Raw genomic sequence first — 14,492 nt, forward strand, 5'->3', positions numbered from 1 at the left:
GAGGAAAAGGACATTCAACTTTTTCGGTAGAAGTTGGGACCTCAACTTCTTCTTTGTTCCTTTCATCGGCGTTGGGAGCATCAAAATTAGAAGTGACCTGCGGTCTCAATGGGACGGTTTGATTAATGACTTTTCCATTATGCAAAGTCATGATGCTCTTTGCATGTTCTGTATGCGAACTAGAAGGAGCCGTATTATTACTACCGTGCACTTGTGGGTTAGGTTGGGGTTGAGCTGGAAGCTTACCCTTCTCTTGGGTACTTAGGACGGTAGTCAACATTGACAATTGGTTCCTTATGTCTTCAAAATTTCGAGTATTTTGAGCATTGATATTAGCTTGACCTTGTAGAAAAGTTTGTATGGATTGCAAGGTATCCTCGATATTTGGCTTTTGAGAGGGTGGTGATGCAAAAGTAGAATGTGCAGGTGGAGGAGCTGAATGGTGTGACTGTTGAGGATGATCATTTCTCCACCTAAAATTTGGATGATTCTTCCAACCAGGGTTATAGGTATTCGAGTATGGATCGTTATAAGGCTTTTGGTAGGAGTTTATAGCATTTGCTTGATCGTGCAAGACTTCTTTGAATGCCGGTATGGTGGGACAATCTGTAGTAGTATGATCCGACATATCGCAGATACCACAACACTCGTTTCTAAGCTCTATAGTCTTGACAGGCTCAACCTTTCTAAGCTCAATTTCTTCCACCTTCCTAGTGAGGGCTGTCATTTTAGCATAAAGATCATCCTCAGTTCTGAGGTTGTAAAGGCCTCCCTGTACAGAGCTAGTAGGCTTAGGCAAAGACTTGTTGTTTCTATCCCCGTTATCCCAAAGTTGGGCAGTCTCAGCAAGGGAATCCAAATACTCCCATGCCTCATCAGGTTGCTTTTCTAAGAATCTACCATTGCACATGGTCTCTACAAACTGTTTCAACTGTGGAGATAAACCTTCATAAAAGAAGCTAATGGTTCTCTAAGTTTCGAATCCGTGATGAGGGCATGAGAGAAGAAGGTCTTTAAATCTTTTCCAACATTCATAAAATGTTTCATTATCTTTTTGTTGGAAATTGCTGATATGTCTTTTCAAAAAGTTGGTCCTTTGTGTGGGGAAGAACTTCTTTAAAAATTCTCTCTGCATATTGATGAGAGCACAAAAGTGCGATCTATACATCACTTAAATTAGTATTATTGCTAACAAATAATGATAAAATTGCCGCATTAATATTATATTTTTGTGGGGTACAGGTGATCAGAAATCAAAGCTAAAATGCACATTGGGTTCAAAAAGATGCATCACTATAGGTGACCAGCCAACCGCATGGACGACCCCAGTTGCACACTAAAAGGAGGTCAAGTTCAGCGGTCCACTTCGTCGCAGCTTCATTTTCCCTTCCCAGCATCTCGTGCGACCCAGCTTCTTCTGCATCTTAGCCCAAGCACCAGCAGTCCGTCTTCTCCGCTTGTGAAGCTATCTTGCACCCGAGTTCCAACCAATCCCAAGCGTTCAAGCCCAGCCGGTCAGCATCCTAAGAAGCATTTCATCCGCGTCCGTGACCCAGCATCCGCAACCATCCCGAGCATCTTCGCATCCCACGCGTCTCGGATTTCCTTCCTCCCAAGCTTCCACGTTCACAGAATCCCAGCATCCCCAGATCTTCAGCGGTCCACGTTCGAGCTCCTCACGAACGCATGCGTCTTCCGCCTCTTCCCGGCGATTTTCCAGCTCTTCCATTCGCAAGCGTCTCAGCCCGTATCAGCTGCGATCCAGCCGTCCCGACTTCAGCCATCTGAGATTGCATCCAGAATCCCAGCATGCCACGTCCGCGTGCAAAATCCACCGTGATCTCAGCGTATGCATCCCAGCTCTTCCGTCTTCCTCGCAGTCCACACATCTTAACATCAGCGATTCATCCGTGAAGCTTCCCATTTCCGCATCCTCCGAACCAGCATCCGATTCTTCCGGGATTCGCAATCATCCGAGTCCCAGTCAAGTATCGGCGTCCGAATCTCCCGCGCCCAACGCCTGTGATCGTTCCGTGATCCAAATCCCATGATTCCGCGTTCGGATATTTCGCAACTGGATCAGGGATCCATCGCACGAGCTATATGAGGCTTCCGCTCGGCTGGGGGGATGTTATTCCTTCCCATTCGGTGAAACAGAGGAGTAGCCCTCTGTCAAAAGAAAAAAAAAAGAAAGGGAAACAGGGCCTCCCCTGTTTCCGAAAAGAAAAAGAAAAAAAATGAAAGGGGGATTAATGTTTTCAATGAGTGGCTGATTTCTTAGGGAGGGAGATGGAGGAACCTTTGATGTATTGCTCTTTGAAGTAAACTCTAAACTTTTGCCTTCAATGAATCATATTTACTGATATATTTTTGATCCATGCATAGTTATTTCGTAGATAGCTCTTTAATGGATTATGATTATTGATATATGGATTGTTTTAGTATTTGATTCGTCGTAGACGTAGAAAGCACGATGAATGCTTAGAAATTGAGTTCATATGTTCATGAAACATATACCATGATTAGATCTATCCTACCATTCATTTTTAATCAAAAACCATAGAGTTTATTTCTTGGATGCAATATCATCAAGGAGGATTCCAGATCCCTACCATCTTTATTTCATTGAACTTTGTTTAGTTGCATATCATCTTTGTTTTTAATTTCTGAAAATCAAAACATCATCTTAATCCACGAATTTATTGAATTAATTAATCTAAAATTATATTAAATAATCTAATATATATTTCGTTTCCTGAGGATTCGACCTTGGACTCCTGAGATTTTACTACTTGTGCGATTCTCCTATACTTGGGAGATTAGTTTCGTGAGAACAATTTTATTTTCGCACCATGTTTTTGGCGCCGTTGCCGGGGAACGGCTGATTTATTAGTATATTTTTAGAGTTAATTTTTAGTTGATTTGTTAGTATTTTTCTTTTGAAAAAAAAAAATTTTGAATCTTTATTGCTGTTTTTTTTATTCCCTGCACAGTCTGCATCAAACTCTGATATCTGAGTAATTCACCGTCTGATTGGATTCAAATTTGGTCGTCAGGTGCAAGACCTGTGTTTCTGTCATTTGAACGGTCTGATTGACATTCTGATACTTTTACGACCATTATATTAATCTGAAACCTTGCTGCTGTCTGTTTTGAATTTTCTGTGTTTAAATTTTTTTTTTTTTAGAATCAGAATTTTATTATTATCATATCTCATTAACCCTTGTTGCTAGTTGAAAATTGATAAGAACTTTAAGAAAAGATCAAGGGTGATCATTAAAAGAATAAATAAATAAATAAACTCTGAAACTTTGTATGCTAGGGTGGAATAGGGACGACACCGGTCGATTAAGTCGTACAACTTTAGATCATCCCTTAGGACACATCCTTGAAATTCCTTCGCAGTATCTCACACCTTGTGAGATGGCAAATTTTTCTGATGATGTAGGAAGTCACCATGGTGATGAAGGTAGACCCCCAGTTATGACACTTCGACAATATTTACATCCCACTAGGACTAGTCAACCTTCATGCATGATTATTTCTGAAAATGTTGGACACTTTGAAATCAAACCAGGGGCAGTTGAAATTGAAAATCCACAGGATGGCACCATTTTTAAAGTAAATGGACAAAGATTAGAACCTTTTCTTGAGAATTTTGCAGATGAAAAGGACTCCTTTCCCTTGGAGGAGCCTTCTTATGACTGAGCATGACGGCCAAGGTACGTGTATATTAGTTAGAATTAAATTTTTTCTTTTATTTCTAGTTTTCTTCTTATTTTGTAGGTCTTCTTTTCTGAATATCAACAGCTCAAGGTATTCTTCTTCTCTCTATTATTTTCTCTATTGTCTCTCATATATAGTTTTCTTGCATTTTCTTTTACATTGAGGACAATGCAATGTTTAAGTTGGGGGGAGGAAAATATTTTGATCTAAAAAAAATAAAAAAAAATAAAAAAATAAATAAAAAAATAAATAAAACTTGTTTTTGCATTTGATTTATTCTATTGCTTTCTTTTCTGAGCAAATGCACATGTATTTTCATATTGAGTTTGTGCAACTATTAAGGCAAGGAACACATGCATACTATGACTGATCAGAGACCTATTATTAGATCCCCACACGTGTACTTAATGACAATAGGAAGGCCTCAGGAGTTCATATTTGTTAACTGCATTTTTGTTAGCCTTATCCAAGAAAGAAGTATGAGTATCCTTGTTCGTACCATAAGGTTCAGAATTTGGTTTTCACATAAAGATAGAGGTTGAATATCCCGACTAGATTACTTAGGTGCCTTATGATCCGACTTTGGTTGACCTATAGTCACGATGTAGTCACATATATAATAAAAATATTTATATGGTTCAGTCTACCATTTCTTTTCTTGCATAATGGTTATTAAAAAAAAAAAAACTTATGATGACAAGTCTGGCCTTGTGGCGTAGTCTGGTTCGAGTAATTAAGTCCGAGGGGTGTTTCACCTAATGTCTTGAGCCAACTGGATCGGGGGTCATTGATTGAAAGCTCGCTACATGGACCTTACTAGAGCCTAATGGGGTTGGATAGCTATAGTTGTCATTTGTATTGAAAAAAAACAAATGAAATAAAAATAAGCATGAATGAGTTGGTTAGGCTGAACCTAGTGACATGTGGTAATGGCTGGTTTGACTCCATTGTATTGGACCTCCGTGTACCCAGGTTGTTTAGTTGAGATTGATAACTCTTTCTTTACATGCGAACCATTCTTGACAGATTTAGACAACATGTGATATTCTGAAAATTTGATGGATCAAGTTCTAATAAATTGTAGAAACACTTGTGAACTTGAGTAATGCACCTAAAACTCAGGCGGTGCTCTGTTGTGGTGGAGGTATTAGTACTCTGAGAAAGTCATACAATTTGATGCACACTACACTTTTATATTTTCTTGTTTTGACAGTTGCCATGCTTGAAAATATATATCAATTAATTACATGTGTATTAGCTTAGAATTTATTTCACATTTTTATTAGGATCACATGTTATGTTTGATGTTTGTGGGGAGTATCCCTGAAAACCCTCACGAGACAACACTCGTCCACTAGGGTAACCTAGGGGTTTAACGGCTTGTTGCACGTGCTAAGTGCAATCGTGATGCCCTACGAAAGTGGGTACATATCTTAGTTTTATATCTTTAGCTTTAATAAAAAGTCATAGGTTAAACCATACCTTTTGCACTCTCATTCTATTATCTGCTCATTAATTGCTAGAGACTAGCAATAAGCTAGTTGGGGGGTGTGATGAGAGCACAAAAGTGCGATCTATACATCACTTAAATTAGTATTATTGCTAACAAATAATGATAAAATTGCCGCATTAATATTATATTTTTGTGGGGTACAGGTGATCAGAAATCAAAGCTAAAATGCACATTGGGTTCAAAAAGATGCATCACTATAGGTGACCAGCCAACCGCATGGACGACCCCAGTTGCACACTAAAAGGAGGTCAAGTTCAGCGGTCCACTTCGTCGCAGCTTCATTTTCCCTTCCCAGCAACTCGTGCGACCCAGCTTCTTCTGCATCTTAGCCCAAGCACCAGCAGTCCGTCTTCTCCGCTTGTGAAGCTATCTTGCACCCGAGTTCCAACCAATCCCAAGCGTTCAAGCCCAGCCGATCAGCATCCCATGAAGCATTTCTTCCGCGTCCGTGACCCAGTGTCCGCAACCATCCCGAGCATCTTCGCATCCCACGCGTCTCGGATTTCCTTCCTCCCAAGCTTCCACGTTCACAGAATCCCAGCATCCCCAGATCTTCAGCGGTCCACGTTCGAGCTCCTCACGAACGCATGCGTCTTCCGCCTCTTCCCGACGATTTTCCAGCTCTTCCGTTCGCAAGCGTCTCAGCCCGTATCAGCTGCGATCCAGCCGTCCCGACTTCAGCCATCTGAGATTGCATCCAGAATCCCAGCATGCCACGTCCGCGTGCAAAATCCACCGTGATCTCAGCGTATGCGTCCCAGCTCTTCCGTCTTCCTCGCAGTCCACACATCTTCGGATATTTTGCAACTGGATCAGGGATCCATCGCACGAGCTATATGAGGCTTCCGCTCGGCTGGGGGGATGTTATTCCTTCCCATTCGGTGAAACAGAGGAGTAGCCCTCTGTCAAAAGAAAAAAAAAAGAAAGGGAAACAGGGCCTCCCCTGTTTCCGAAAAGAAAAAGAAAAAAAATGAAAGGGGGATTAATGTTTTCAATGAGTGGCTGATTTCTTAGGGAGGGAGATGGAGGAACCTTTGATGTATTGCTCTTTGAAGTAAACTCTAAACTTTTGCCTTCAATGAATCATATTTACTGATATGTTTTTGATCCATGCATAGTTATTTCGTAGATAGCTCTTTAATGGATTATGATTATTGATATATAGATTGTTTTAGTATTTGATTCGTCGTAGACGTAGAAAGCACGATGAATGCTTAGAAATTGAGTTCATATGTTCATGAAACATATACCATGATTAGATCTATCCTACCATTCATTTTTAATCAAAAACCATAGAGTTTATTTCTTGGATGCAATATCATCAAGGGGGATTCCAGATCCCTACCATCTTTATTTCATTGAACTTTATTTAGTTGCATATCATCTTTGTTTTTAATTTCTGAAAATCAAAACATCATCTTAATCCACGAATTTATTGAATTAATTAATCTAAAATTATATTAAATAATCTAATATATATTTCGTTCCCTGAGGATTCGACCTCGGACTTCCGAGATTTTACTACTTGTGCGATTCTCCTATACTTGGGAGATTAGTTTCGTGAGAATAATTTTATTTTCGCACCACATATCTTGCCAAGTTCTTATTGATCTAGGTCGCAAAGAGTTTAGCCATGTTTTGGCCTTATCCTTTAGAGAGAAAGAAAACAATGTCAACTTGAGGACATCCTCGGTGACGTTTGGCACTCTAAATGTAATGCTCAATTCTTCAAAATCCTTTAAATGAAGATACGGACTTTCGGACTCTAACCCATAAAACTTGGGCAGCAATTGGATTACCCCTGGTTTGATGTCAAAATGTCCTACATTATCAGAAAAAATTATGCATGAAGGCTGACTAGTTCTAGCCGGTTGTAGGTATTGTCTTAGAGTCATAACATGGGGTTCTCGTTCTCGATTGTGGTGACTCCCCGCATCTTCATTTAAATCAGCCATCTCACAAGGTGTGAGATACTGCGAAGGAATTTCAGGGATGTGTCCTAAGGGATGATCTAAAGTTGTACGACTTAATCGACCGGTGTCGTCCCTATTCCACTTTAGCATGCAAAATATTTTCCTCTCTTTTTTTAAAAAATAAATATAAGTACCAACTAAAGATATCCTAAAACGAAAATCTATTTACAATCAAATATGCAACAAAACATTACACCTCAATTTCTAATATTTTTCTTAAATTTCTAGACAGCTTCTAAATGGTTTGAAGAGGGCACCTAAGCCTCCAATCCGGTCTAATGAACCGAGTTGACCAGGTAAGCTCCCAAGTAAGTGGAGGGGTCACGATGCGTTCGCAAAGGTTCCACTTAAAACCCACTTGCCTCGAACAGATGAACTGTCTCCCTTATAGGGACAAAGCTTGCCTAGACATCAACTAAGCCACAGAGCGAAATTGGTGCAACTTTCGGTGGTCTTCGTCCTATTGAGCTCGAATGTCCTTAGGGGCCAACGTCTAGTTGATTTTAGTTAAGCTTAGGATACTTATGCACTGGGGTGATTTTTGGGCTAAGGACGAGTGATGAAATCCCGACCTTATCTTTTTAAATGGGTTCAGCCCTTAGAATATTTTATGCTGATGCCTTATACTATATGCAACAATCAACAGATTTTTTTTTTAATGTTTTATGACATGACATTAAATTTCATTGAATAGGTGATCAAGCAAATTATTTATTTTTTAAAAAAATTTTATGAGTTGACGTTTGAAATTTGAATTCTGAAATTTGAAATTTTAGGTTTTTCCTCTCTTATTTTTTTTAATTTTTGAATAATCACCCTTGATCTTTTCTTAAAGTTTTTTTTTCTTAAATTTTCAATTAGCAACAAGGGTTAATGAGAACTCTTTCTCCACTGTGCAATCTGCCCCGGCCGAGGTCTTATGAACTCAGTCTTATAAATCACATAGGATCTCTCCTTATCTATCAAGATCGATAGATTCCTTATAGGTGCATACCCTACTCCTACAGTGAACCTACTGCAGCCAATCTACACTACATGGACCCATATGGCTAGAGACCATGTATATGTGCAGTCAAACTACAATAACCTCACTGTGAGTAGCCGAAGCATCGCAGGTCAAAGGACCAGTCACACTACTATAACATCAAGCAAGTCACTGACGAGTGGATAGACATCCAAGTGACTTCTTGTCTTGGTCACGCTCAGTACCCTTGTTCTTAATAAGCACCTGCACTATTACTTCAGTGTCGCCACACTGTGGACTCGAGTCTCGTCCATCCATAAGGAAAGCAATGTGTGCACTGATCGGATCGATCACCGTCCTTGTGATGATCCATTGATCAGGAGCATTCAGAAATTAATCAATGATGCATGGCTCAAATTCTTAACTCTTAAGAATACGCATCATCATCTTATTAATTTTTGGATGATTCATAGACACATAAACAATATGAATAAAAAGATGCCTTTTATTTATTCAATAATAAATAGTCAAGTACAAAATTATGTCCCTAGAATTAACAATGTGTAAGCCAGATTGGCTTCTAGGGCATACATCTAACAATCTCCCACTTGCACTAAAGCCAATCAGTCATATATCTTAGTACCATCTTCTCAAGGTGGGCTTCAGTCTTTTGTTGACTTAGCTGCTTAGTGAATGGATCTGCCACGTTGTCCGCGGAGTCTACTCTCTGCACCTCGACATACTTCTTCTCAACATAGTCGCGTATGAGGTGAAAGCGCTGCTCTATATGCTTGGACTTCTGATGAGACCTTGGCTCCTTAGCAAGAGCTATGGCGCCATTATTATCACAGTAGAGTGTTATGGCATCTGATGTCATCACGTCCAACTCTGCAATGAATTTTTTGAACCAGAAGCCTTCCTTAGCAGCTTCAGATACGGCGATGTATTCAGTTTCTATAGTAGAATCAGCAATGATCGGTTGTTTAGAACTCTTCCAATTCACCGTACCACCATTGCACAAGAACACATATCCAGATGTTGACTTTCTATTATTGACGTCAGTCATGAAGTCTGAATCTGTGTACCCTTCTACCTTTAACTCCGATGATCCTCCAAAGACCAAGAATAAATCTTTAGTTCTTCTCAAGTACTTAAGAATATTCTTCACAGCTGTCCAGTGTTCTTCACCTGGATTCGACTGATATCTGCTTGTGACACTCACAGCAAGGGCTATATCAGGTCGTGTATATAGCATGGCATACATAAGGCTCCCTATTGCTGATGCATAGGGGATCTTGCTCATGCGTTGAATCTCTTCAGATGTGTTGGGGCACATCTTCTTGGAGAGATGAATTCCATGCCTTAGGAATAAGAGACCCCTTTTAGAGTTTTCCATGCTGAACCTTTTCAGCACTTCCTCTATGTACATCTTCTGTGATAGGCCAAGCATCCTTTTAGATCTATCTCTATAGACCTTTATTCCCAAAATATAGGATGCTTCCCCAAGGTCTTTCATGGAGAACTCTTTTGAAAACCAGACCTTGACCGAGGTTAGCATGGGAATATCATTTCCTATCAGGAGGATGTCGTCCATGTACAGTACGAGAAATACGACAGCACTCCCACTAACCTTTTTGTAAACACACAGTTCCTCTTCGTTTTTGATGAAATCAAACATTTTGATTGCATCATCGAAACGAGTGTTCTAACTCTGAGATGCTTGCTTTAGTCCATAGATGGACCTTTGCAGCTTGCAGACCTTGTGATCTCCATCACTGGAACAGAAACCCAAAGGCTATCCATATAGATATCTTCATTAAGATATCCATTCAGAAAAGTAGTTTTCACATCCATCTACCAGATTTCATAATCATGAAATGCTGCAATGGCAAGCAATGTTCGGATGGATTTTAGCATGGCTACAGGTGAAAAGGTCTTCTGATAGTCAATGCCTTCGTGTTGACTATACCCTTTTGCCACTAGCCTTGCTTTATAGGTCTCTATCTTTCTATCTGAACCTATCTTCCTTTTGTAGATCCATTTGCATCCAATAGGTACAATACCTTCTGGTGGATCTACTAAGGTCCAGACTTGGTTGGAATGCATGGAGTCTAACTCTGACTTCATAGCTTCCAACCATTTCTCAAAATCGATATTAGATAACGCCTCGTTGTAGGTTTTGGGATCCTGTATGTGATCCCTATCTCCCACTAGGAACATTTCCTCGGTATCCTCTTCTAGTATACCTAAGTATCTATCGGAAGGATGGGAGACCCTACTAGATTTGCGAGGTGGTTGAGGGACATCATGTATTGGCTCTGTATGAAATTGATGGAGAATCCCAAGTGCAGGAGAGGGGCACCAAAAACTTGATGCAAAAATAAAATTGTTCTCCCAAATGCAGGAGAATCGCACAAGTAATATAACTCGTGAGTCCGAGGTCGATTCCTCAGGGAACGATCTATAGATTATTAGTGTAATTTTTAGATGTAGTTTTCAGTTGATTTTCAAAAGTTAAAAGCAGAAGATTAATAGATAATTAAACAAAGTTCAAGAATATAGAGAAGGCTAGGGATCCGGAATCCTCCTTGACAATATTACTTCCAATAAATAAACTCGACGATTCTTGATTAAAGATTAATATGATAGAGTAGTTCTAATCGTGGAGTATACAGTCTGAAAACATGAATTCAACATCTAAGTATTTATCGTGCCGGTTACGTCTACGACAAATCAAACATCGAAACAATCCATGCATCAATATATATATAAACCATAAAAGATCTATCTAATAAATAAATATATATATAACATTAAGCATTTAAAATAAAATAAAAAAACCTAATTTCTGTACAACACACAAGGTATATAAAATCTAAGAGCCTAATGACTAGTCGGAAGTAGTGCAAAGTGAGTTCTTTTTATTAAGTTCCTTTTAGTGAGTTGTAAGCTAATTAGTACTTTAAATTTTACAACACATCTGACCTGCATTTCTAAGGTATAGGGTCGAGATTGTGTTGAGAATATGGTAGCAACCTCGAATCCTGATGAATCATCTTTTTTTGATTCACATAAAAATAAAATAAAATAAAATAATATAATATAATTTTGTGGATTTAGTCAGGTACATCGAAAAGGGCTACTTATTGTCAAAGGTCAGCGGGCTTGTGATGAGGAATCCGAACATAGGTCCGTAGGGGAGTCTTGATGCCCGACACCTCATGCCAACTGGTGTGAGAATTGTCGACTAATTGCTCGCTACATGGAGGAATCATCACAGAAGTAAAAGTGCACAATATATACATTATCATGTTTCTTGAAAAAAAAAATCTGTATATTGATCTTAAGAAAGACAATAGTGTGAAAGCCATCGTTGCAAAAATTCAAGTAAACTAGAATATTACAGATAAAGCCCATGAGGTATTAAAGTAAACATCCACAGCTCTCGAAATCCTGCAGATAAGAGGATTTTGAATCAGCAAATAGCTCTTGTCCGACTAATTCTTGAAAACTACTAGCATTAGCAATATTTTGGAGATCTAAAACTTTAGCTTGTGCATGGTCCAGACTTCACTGAGCACTCAAGTATAAATAAGTCTTACAACTTTCTAACGAAAAACTTAATAACTTCAACTTTAATTGCATACTAACCTTTGTTGCCCAAGGTGACAAGCCAAGAGGGGGGGGGGGGTGAATTGGATTCTTTTAAATTTAAACTATCTTACTCAAGTCAAATAGATGGTTAGTAAGCTAAGGCAATTCACAACACAAACAACACAAAGTATAGTGGTTCGGTGCTCTCCTTAGCACCTATGTCCACTCCCCAAGCGACCCCTTGGGAATTCACTATAATCTCGCGGATTACAGTTGGATTATTTTCCGGGCTCACAATCCAAAAACCTTTGTTGGTTTTACGGGCTCACCAACGAACCTTTACAATTTGGTTTTCCGGATTCACCAAAAACCTTTGTTGGTTTTACGGGCTCACCAACGAACTTTTACAATTGGTTTTCCGGGTTCACCAATCAACCTACTTCGTTGGTTTTCCGGGCTCACCAACCAACCTTTACAAATAGTTTGACAAACAAAAAGAAAGATTCAAACTCCTAAATGAGCAAATGAAACAGTATTAACTACAAAGAAGAGTTAGAAAGTATTTATCGCTTTGAAGTGGCTTTGCTCTTCTTTGTCAAAGATGCTTCACTCTTCAAGGGAGGATGGAGCTCTTGATGACTCTTTGAATCTGCTCAACCCCTTTCTTTGATTCTTGAATGAAGCACTTGAATGAAGAAGATTAGGGCACTTTTGTTTTCTTGTGTACTCTTTGATATCTCTTTCAAAAGTTGTTCTATCTGATGAATAGTGCCCCTTTAAATAGCTTCCCACATCTTTGGACAAGCCCCAATGATTAGATTTGAAAAACTAGCCGTTACTGACCTTGGGAAGGATAAAAAGTACATCTGCAGAACTAGCCATTATGCTTCAGCCCGTATTTGGGTCGGCTCAACCTGTCCTTGGGTCGACCCAACTTTCACTTGGGTCGACTCAAACATTCCTTGGGTCGACCCTCTCAGAAAACACAGAAACTTGAAATTTCAGCCTTCCTTCCCATGGGTCGACCCAACCATTCTTTGGGTCGACTCAAAGTTCACTTGGGTCGACTCAACTTCTTCTTGGGTCGACCCTCTCAGTAATTCCAGAGAACCATTTTCTGTCTGCCTTTCTGTCTTGCCTTTGGGTCGACTCAAGCTTGGGTCGACTCAACCACTGTTTGGGTCGACCCTCTCAGTAAATCCAGAGAACATATTTCTTTCATGTTTTGAGGTTCTTGAAGTTTGGGTCGACTCATGCTTACCTTGGGTCGACCCAACTCACTGTTCATCTGTGCCAATTTTGCAGAAGTGTGCCAAATGACTTCTTGATGTGCCGGGGTCAACCCAATCATCCTTTGGGTCGACTCAATCTACACTTTGCTGCATCTCAAGGTTAGATTCATTCAAATGAACAAAGACATGTATCTATATCAATTCATACAAATATACTGAGAGTAATGAACTTATAAATGAAGTATCAATTTAACTTATAATATACTCTAGATAATTGCTTGTTAATCATCAAAATAACACTATCATCCTCAATCTCCCCCTTTTTGATGATTACAAAATAAAGAGTATAAGTCTATTGATACTTGTCTTTAAAAACAGTTTATAAAAGGGTTTAAATTGCTGAATTTCAGCTTTTCATATATAAGAGTGAAATCTCCCCCTATATTATTTAAATGTTGCCAATTTGACTCTTTGAATTGCTCCCCCTTTCATTTATAATTTATTAGCGATGAAACTTTAAAAAATTTGAGATAAAATATGAGTTTCAGGTTATGTATCGGGGTGCGAGAGGTGCGTGCCAAATTCTGAATTTATATGTGCCAAATTCTGAAATTTGATAGAAAATTTTTAATTTAATCAATTTCATTGTTACAAATTGCTCCCCCTTAGATGTATAAGCTTTCTTATATGATTTTTAATTTGTTTGCCCAATTATTTCTCTTTTCTTGCATAAATTCTTATTTCTTTTTCTCTACTTCTCCTTTCTTTAACTTTCTTTACTTTTGCTCTTATTATTCTTTCTTTACTTACTCTAAAGATATCTTTACTTCTCCCCTTTTTGTTGCTTTATCTAATCTACACAAAATCTTTACTTCTCACCTAAGATCTTTACTTCTCCTCAAATAAATACTCTTTCTTTACTTCCTAAAATAAATAAATACTCTTTCTTTACTTCTTCCCCTTTTTGTTATCATCAAAAAGATACATGGGAAAGATGCAATAAACAACAAACTTCAAACTTCATTGATCAAAATAGGAACATTTTCATACATTCATGTCCAAAAACAAAAAAAAACAGATACAATGTTCCTTAATCAAGATTTAAAGATACATGATAAAAGCAAGATACATATGAGAACTAGATATCTAGCCTAGGCTCTAAACATAGATGCTAAGATCAACCTAGGGAGACTCTAACGGCTGGGATCTAGTCCTCATCCTCCTAGTGTATGTGGCGAGGGGAGGTCGAGCCTGGTGAGATTGTGTCTGGCGTGGAGCACGACGAGCTGGATGACTCTGTGCCGAAATCTCTGACTCAGCAGCCTGTGGCACAGATGGTCCATGGGTCTCTCTCTCTCCGGAGTGCTCCAATCTGCTGCCTCAGATCACTGATCTCAGCAGACATGACGTCTAATCGGGCGTCCAATCGGCTTGTCAGTCCGTCAGTGATAGTCCTCGCCTGAGCTGACATGAGCTCAGTCATCCTGCTC

The 14,492-nt window shown here is 39.1% G+C and overlaps 1 non-coding gene across 1 annotated transcript; it reads left to right on the forward strand.

The window, feature by feature from the left end:
- The first annotated feature begins 980 nt into the window (after window positions 1–980).
- On the forward strand, window positions 981–1,089 carry LOC120105173 (small nucleolar RNA R71). Its single transcript, XR_005507555.1, has one exon. It is a non-coding gene; the product is annotated as a small nucleolar RNA R71 (small nucleolar RNA).
- Window positions 1,090–14,492: the final 13,403 nt, after the last annotated feature.

The sequence above is a fragment of the Phoenix dactylifera genome, chromosome 18 (assembly GCF_051530095.1).
Source record: "Phoenix dactylifera cultivar Ajwa chromosome 18, Ajwa_hap1_PhDact_Kaust_v1.1, whole genome shotgun sequence".
Lineage (NCBI taxonomy): Eukaryota > Viridiplantae > Streptophyta > Magnoliopsida > Arecales > Arecaceae > Phoenix > Phoenix dactylifera.